The 8615-nt window shown below is 39.3% G+C and overlaps 1 pseudogene; it reads right to left on the reverse strand.

The window, feature by feature from the left end:
- Positions 1 to 6130: 6130 nt before the first annotated feature.
- LOC110285073 lies at positions 6131 to 6512 on the reverse strand (annotated as a pseudogene).
- Between the last annotated feature and the right edge of the window lie 2103 nt (positions 6513 to 8615).

Genomic DNA, 8615 nt, shown 5'->3' on the forward strand with positions numbered 1-8615 from the left:
ACATCTGCACATGACAGGCCACAAAATGCTCTTTGCTTCTGATTTCCCTTTGAGGAGGCAATCAAACTAAGAGACCAAATTTATGGTTTGGCCTTGGGTTTGAAAGAGCAGATAGACACATTAACATTCCCATCTTGCATAAGTTTGCTAATGTCTTTGGGTCCAAGTGTCATCATTTGTAAAATTAGGGGTTGTTGGAGATAGCTGCAGGTCCTGCGAGACTGTGAGAGCTGATTGGTACTCAATGCTACCCCACACTAGCTGTCATGAGGACAATCTAGACTTATGTGTCAGAACTATAGTCTGCTTTTCAAAGGTAGTAAGGACCAGGGCTTTGTGTCATTGCAGTATAGAAGAAAGGCCATTTGCACAGAGAGATATGGTTGAAAGATCTATCAAATTGTATCCAAAGACTAGGGCTCTTGCCCTAGCTCATTCTCACAATAACTGAACTTCAGATTATAATTTAATTATGTTGAAACTCAGTTTCTTTCTTACAATAAGGGTTATAAATATCTCCCTTTTCTACTTTATTGCAAACCTTGAAGGTTCATAATTTCTGACTTTTGTTATTGTCCAGACCAGTTGTGTCTTGATAGTCCAGGGGACCTATTGCCCAGTGGCTGTCAAGGCAAGCAGGGACAAATGGGAATGAGTCTAGAGGTTTTTTTTTTTTTGACATCAAATTTAAAAGAAATTGCATACCAATGACTTGAAACAGTTCTCTTTGGAAGTCATATATTGGCAATCTATGCTATAATTCTTAAAATACAGTTTTTTATATTAAATACTGGATGGAATACATTATAGAATATAAAAGTCTTGCTATTTCACCAGATGAGAAGTTCAAGTGTTTCTTTTTCTTACCTTTTTAGAGACTGTGTTACAGAAAGATAAAGAGATGAGAGATTATCTAAGACAAAGAAACTGGCCGTTTAGAGTGTAAATGCAGATCCTGGGCTGTCAACTGTGTCAACAAGGAAGGCCATGAGGTGAGATTGTCTGTTATAGGCATAGAGGACCTTTGATGGTTTTTTGGTTTTATTTGTTTTTGTTTTTATCTTATCTATCACTGAAATGATTCTGTTAGACTATATGAGTTTCAAAGTTCTCTCGGGAAGGATTGGGTGGTTGACAAACACACATTTCTCATCCCAGACCAAGGTACTAATTTCAGGCTTAAGGAAAAGGGGTCTTGACCTCAGACCCCTTCAAGAGCAGGGTCCCTAGAGGATCAAGTTTGCTTTGCATGACCTGGAATTGCTTATCAGAGCTTTTCCTTCTGCTATGTTACACATTAAAGAGAGTGTGGATGTCCCCTGCATATGACAAAAGGCACCTAGATTGACTCAGTCACTGCCCTCATTTGCACAGTCTGTTCCCTCTGGTTTACTCATCCAAGTAGAAAAACCATTTGTAGTCTGGTCCTGTTCACGTGTCTGTGTCTGATGTTCCAAGATTGATGCTAAGCTCCTCTGCATCAGCGGATCTGCTCTGCTCTGCTTTTCACTACATGATAAGTTTGTGAATCAAAACCTCGGATGTGAATGTCACCAGTATAGGCGTAATAAAGAGAGGAAGGAAAGAAGCACCCTAACTATATTGCTATTTTAGTAAGTGAATTAATTGTTAAAATGCAATTAAATTGTAGTTAAGAAAGGGACTTATACCCTAAAAGGCTCAGAAGCAAGGTATGCTGTGTAATTCATGGTTAAGGACTGGTATTCAAGACAAACTTCACTTTGCAGTGAGTGGTAGAGAGTAACAGCAAGATCTATGTCAGCCCCAACTGGGTCACTCACTGCGCATCATCTATCAATGTCTGTTTTCTACTATGATCATTTACTTAATTGAATAAAGCTTGCCTGACTTCTTTAGATCACTGGTCCTTTTAAGAAGTGATGTGTTTTGCTGCCACAAGCCTGTTTGTTTGAACTTCCTTCCCTTTGTAGTTTTTATTTATTACACATCTCCCATGTGCAGATACCTCCCTGGGAACTTACATGGCACCGACAATAAGACACACCCACTCGTCTGGAAGATGACAGGGCTTGTGAGAGGGACAGGGAGATAAGTATCTATCATGGGCTGAAGTTCCCTTGTCCACTCACTTCATATATTTAAATGGTAATCATCGATACATCAAAGTGTTACTGTGTTTGGTAAGAGAATCTATAAAGAGACAACCAAGGTTAAATGACCTCATTGGAGTAGACACCAGTCAAAATGACTGATGTGTTTGTAAAAGGGGGAGATTGGGGCACAGACATTCAAGGGGAAAAGACTCAAGACAAGGAGAGAGGTCTTGATGGTGCCTTCCTGGCTACTCTGTGAACTTGACTCATTGCTGTTTCTTTCTTTTTTAATTTAATTATGATCACATCATTTCCCCCTTCCATTTCCACCCTCTAACTACTCACACAGACCTTCCATTGCTCCCTCTCTCAACCTCAAATTCATAGCCTCTTTTGCTTTATTAATAAATATATGTAGATTTAACCTGCTGATCCATATAAGATTATCTGTATATACTATGTGAATTTGGGAGTGACCACTTTGTATTGGGTATTGACTTTCCCTGGGGAAGACTAATTGCCCCTTATTCCAGCATCCTGTAATTGTAGTTGAGAAAACTAAAGGTTGAGGCCCTGTGAGATTTGCCATTCCATGTTAGAATATATATGGATAGCATCCTGGTTCAGACCTAATTTAGGTAGCTGTGGTGATGGGATTTCATGGATATAATTTCTCTGACACTTCTAGAAGACACAATCTCACAGCAGGTTTCCTGTTCCTCTGGCTCTTCTAATACCCTTCATTGCCTTCAATCATGACCCACGAGCCTTAGGTGCAGGGGTTGTGTTGTACATGTGTCCCTGGGACTGGGCAGCACAAGATTCCTTATCTCCTTTCCTCATCATTTCTGTGCTTCTTGAGAGTAAATACATTTCTATTGTTGAAGTTGGCCTGTTTATGGTATTTTCTAGTGCATCCCTTGCAACCCAATGCATATAAATTAATTCAGCTCTGGAGAATGGACTGTGAGAGAAGATGTCTCTGAATGACAGATAAGTGTAGAATAATGACTTCTCCTTTAACCGTTCACATAGGCATAGAGGCGACTGTTGAGGAGAATCTATAAGGAGCTCTATTACTATTTCTACTTTGCAGATAGAAAACTGAGTCACAGAATGGTTTGTAAATTGCTTTCAGTACAGAGCTAGGCAGTGGCATTGCATGCATTTAAAGCAAGGCGAACTTTTTCCAGCGAGTGGTTTTATGACTATGCTTTGTTGGTCCAATTTAAAGTTACCAACAGTAGAAACGGACTGGGGAAGGGAAACATAGAGTCTTTCAGGAGATACACAAATATGGTTTGAACACCAATTGAGTCCAGTACTGAATGGATCTTAAAGATCTTATGAGTGACACTCACCTTGAACTTTAACTGGTATAAGTAGAACCTTGTTTGGATTTTATAGTTGTAGCTTAAGCTTTGATGACCTAAATCTTCAACTTAGAATATTTTCACCAACTAATCTGTGCTTATAACTGCTACATACATCAGGAACCAAAATCTTTCCTGTCTTTAGATATTTTTATATTTTTTTGAACATTTTCTTTAATGTACACTGACCTCTGAGAACAACGAACTTGATCTAGCTCATTTTGGTCCTTTGTATAAATGCAATAATATAGAGCATATTCACGTACATACAGTTGTTTTGGTCATTGTGCTACTGTGAGAAAAAAAATGTTGCATGTTTGCATATACTTATGATGACTCTTTTCTCTTTGATGTGTAATATTTCAGGGTTTATCTAACTCAATTTCAGTATCCATTCTATTGTTCACTGATACATAGGTGGCTTCTGACTTAAAGACTATAATGAAAAAATTAGATATATTAATTTTTACATAATAAGCATGCATATATATAACACACACACACAGTGATTTCTGGGTCCTAGAATTTTCATATGCTCAGTAGTAGTGAATAAATACTACATACATTTGACTGCGAAATGCTAAAATTTTACCATATTTGTATTATTTCTGTCTACCATTAAACAATGAAAAGGAAAAAAATTAAAATTTCACTATACTCCTTAAATTATCAATTAAGCTGTCTTAGTGTTACTGTTTCTATGATGAAACACCAAGACCAAGGCAACTTTTAAAAGGCAGTATTCAGTTTGTGGCTAGCTTACAGTTTGTGGCTAGCTTACAGAGGCATACTCCACAGCCATCATGCCAGGGAATGTGGCAAGAGGCAGGGAAGCAAGGCTGTGGAACACTAGCTGAAGAGTTTACTTCCTAATTTTCAGGTAGCATGGAGAAAGATTTAGATGGGGTCTGAGATAGGCTTTTGAAATCTCAAAGTCCATCTCCAGTGATACAACTCCTCCAACAAGGCCTCACTTCTTAATCTTCCTTAACAGTGTTGGCTATGTCACATATAGACATAGGAATGAAGAAGGTTAGCTAGGTACTAGTTCAGCATTAGTTCATTGCTGTCTGTTTTTGATATGGGTGCTATGTGGTTCACTACATCAAGTTTGTATCCCCTCAATTTCCTCAAAATAATGGATTGCAACATGAAATTGTAAGCCAAATATTTTTTTCTTTTTCCCTTACGTTGCTTTTATTAGGGTATTTTCTCATAGCAACAGGAAAAGAAACAAGGGTAACAGTCATTGTGAATATGTTTTCAGATATTGTTCTATAGTATAAAATAAAAATATACTTATGTAATTATATTAAAGTATATCATACCACATATGTTGTTTATTCTGAAGGCTGCTTTTATCAAGTTATTAGATTAATATTAATAATTTAGAATGATCATCATCATTTTAAATAGTTGCATGCTGTGTAGCTGTGTACTCTTGCTTACTTACTGGTTATCAGATAGTGGATTCATTTCTAATTATTTCATCTTCTAAACAACACAGCAATAACAAGACAAATTCCTCTATGATTTTGTATTTCACAAAATAATGACTCCTGAAAAGAGGTAGAATACATATCAGTATTTATTTAATTGAATTGTGAGAAAAACTTTAGGATAGTAGCGCTGGTTAAAAAAAAAAAAAAGAGGCCAGGTGATGTAGGTTTGCTCGGTTTGAGAAAACATCCCAGAATAACATGGCTTAATTTTGCATTCACATCTATACCAGACACACTATTTGCACTTCTGTTGGACAGTAATCTATAAGTCATCATGCAAGCTAACAATGTCTGGTATAGCAGAGCTATTGTCTGGGAGATTTAACTATTCTCTGGGAGCCCGCATCCGACAGTGCTCCAGGGTAGTGTCTGAAGGATCGGCAATCCATTTGTTCTTATTTCCAAATCCTGGGTAATTTTTCCTGAGACATATTTGCTGTTATACTTTGATATATTGAAAATGAATATGGAATAATAAAGCCTGGGGTCTGGAGTGAGAACTCCACTTGGAAGAATGGCGGGCGTGTAGCATCTCATGTGGACTGTGAAGAGAACCATCAAGAGCTTTGTTACATTTGTTGACCCTGAATTTCCAACTAAGCTATAACCTCCTCACAGGCGCGTATTGCATCTGAAATTTCTCCTATATTTGTTATACTAGTTAAACGGTTTTATTGAAATGACCAGTTTGAACTAAATTAGAAGCAATTTCAATATTTAGAATGTGTTGGGCTGATTTTTTTTTTTAATGATGATGGCTGTGGATTTCCTCTATACATAAATTTTTGAACTGTTTCAGAGACCACTCACTGAGCATTATAGAATAGGAAAGCACTCTCTTATGTGCGTGCTTGAGATCTAGATAGTGATGTGTGCTTGTGACCTCAGCACTTGAGAGGCAGAGAGGGGCGTGGGGAAGCAGAAGGTCTCAAGGCCATTCAGAACTAGCTAAAAAGACTATCTCATTAAAACCCCAAACAAAATATCAATGTATTAAATACATAAAAGAATGATCAGTATTTGGTCTGGAGTATTGGGCTACATGCCCTGGTATTCTTTTTTTTTTTTGAATGGAAGCTTGTGTTTTTATTCATGGCTCACCAGTTTCCCTCCTGTGTAGGAGGGTGAAGTAAGAGGGGTGGGGTTTAGTCTAGGATGGTGGCAGACTGCAGCTGCCCTTTGTAGACGTATTAGAGCGCGGTGGCAATGGTGCGCATGTCCAGCTCGATGCTCCTAGCCCAGTTCTCCACATCCCCAATTTCCTTAAGTGCCTGGTTGAAGTTCTCCACCATCCCTATCCACTGGCCTGTCTGCTTGGCAAACTGGGCAGCCTGGACCTGTAGGGTCTTCACCTCATGGTCCAGCTTTCTCTGGTTCATGTAGGCCTGGGCCACATCCACGTTGAGGTGATCCACCAATGCTTCGGTCAGGCAGGTCACTGCAGCGATAGCTTCTCTCCTCTTCTCTTGCAGCTCCTTACGTTCGTTCTGCTTGGCTTGGTGTTCTTTGAGCAGGCGGGACAACATGGTCGAGTCTGGCTGGGTGTGGGCACGGCGGGCCCCTCCCTAGGGCTGCGGGAACTGGACTATGCCTTGGCTCACCCAGAAGGCGTCATGTGATTCATGCTCTAGTATTCTTAAGAGAACATCAGCCATCAATTTTCTATTGTCCTCGCAGTCAACCCTAACCCAGCACTCTCCCCCAGTTCCTGGGAGAAATGAAGTTATGTGCCAATTTTCTATCTTCATGCTTTTCCCTCCAGTTTTGTCTTAATCTTGGCTTTAAAATGAATCATGACTGGTTTACTGGAGTGAACCAACACTGTTATCATAGCTTGCCAACCTTTTCTTGGCTGCAGCCAAAAGAAATCTAGCTGAAGGCTGCTTTTCATGTTGCAGCCTGATATGTAGCAGCACTCACCAGTGCCTGGGACCCATCACTCATTTCTAGTTAGTATTCCCTCTAAGGTGTTCACCTGGGTCATTTGGCACTTCGTTCTTCCAATTTGTTTCCAGTTAGATAAACAATGACAAGAAATATCTTAAACAACAACAACAACAACACAAATTGTTTTAGGGACATCACCGTTGCTGTCAGAAGTTTTTCTTTCTGTCCCATAGGAACAAAGCCACTGAATAGGACAAGTGACTGGCTAGATTGTTCTATCTTGTTTGTCTGCCTCTTGAATCTTATGGAGGAATTAAGTAGAAGGCTGAAGAAAATTTTCCATAGGTTTTGATAGGCATCTCTGCTTTGGACATAGTAACAGTGTCGTCAGTAGTCTTCTTTTAACATTAAACATTTTGTGGGATAATTCCTCATATGCCTTAGGGAGGGTATGCGACTCCTTTTAAATTAAAGCAAGATCACATGGTGAAATCGACTAGCTTCATCGAGCCCTTCTTCCAGAAACCACCTTAAAGGAGAATTGTAAATGTTTCAAGGTTTATTTTAGAGCATTATTAAAAAGAAAAGGATGCTCTATGTGTATTCCTCTGAGATCAATATAGATTGAAGCCAATATATGCAATCATCTTTTCATTTCTGTGTGCAACAAAGAAGCCTGAAATTATATGGGATATCCTCCTCTGTTGGCCCTCATCCACATACTGCTACATACTGGACTGACCAGGGAGAAAGCTGATTGGATATTTCAGCATTTCAAATTAAAAGGTAAATGCAATATCTGCACTCAAACGACTTGGGAGTTTGGTATGAAAGACACAATTTTGGAAGAATAAAAATCATAGAACCTTACCAGTGTCTTCCTGTGGAAAATAAAGAAGAGGATTCTGTGATTGCAGAAAAAGCACGGAGTTCACCAGAGGGTGAGGTATGAGTCCGAGAGGGACCTGCCTCCCTCAGATTCCCTCAGGCGTGTGTACCCTTGAGGTTATCTCTCTCTTGAATGCCCTGCTTTTCCTAGTACCCTGGAGAAGCTGAGAAACCATGAGGGGTGTGACATACCATTGTTTGACCTCAATGGAAAGAACTTTATTTATTGAATTATGAGGAAAAAAATTGGCCTGTGTGTGTGTGTGTGTGTGTGTGTGTGTGTGTGTGTGTGACCATCTACTGGAGCATGGGGAAACTACCTGTGGTTTTGTTTCTGTCCTTTCTTTTGACAATTTAATAATGTGTTTTAGTCAAATCTAGCCTCCCTCTACTCACTGCCAATTCCTCCTCTGTCTCCCCACACACTTTCCCCCCTCAACCTTATGTGCTTTACAATAAGTAAGTAAGAATGGAAGCAAACAAACAAACAAAAACAACAACAAGCCACTTAGTGTTGCCTGTATGTGCTTGGATGTGGGATCATTTTCTGGACCATGGCTAATTTGTCAGTGCCAAATCCCGGACAAAACGTATTTCCCCTTCCCCAGTAAACATCCACTGTCAATATCTTCTCAATTAAGGGTGGGTGGATTGGACTTCATGGGCCACTTACTGACAAGGCTAGAACTTTGTCTGGTTTGACCTTGTGCTGGTCTCATGCATACTCTCATAACCACTTTGAGTTCATGTGTGTAATGAATGTTCCTAATTGATTTTGTTTTTTTGATGTGAACATTTAATTTTAAACCACGTGCTTCTATGACATATGCATTTTAAGTCCCCATGTAACTATTTACAGTTGCATAGCTAAGTGTCTTTAAAAAGTCATA

Source organism: Mus caroli, chromosome 18 (genome assembly GCF_900094665.2).
Source record: "Mus caroli chromosome 18, CAROLI_EIJ_v1.1, whole genome shotgun sequence".
In the NCBI taxonomy this organism is placed as follows: domain Eukaryota; kingdom Metazoa; phylum Chordata; class Mammalia; order Rodentia; family Muridae; genus Mus; species Mus caroli.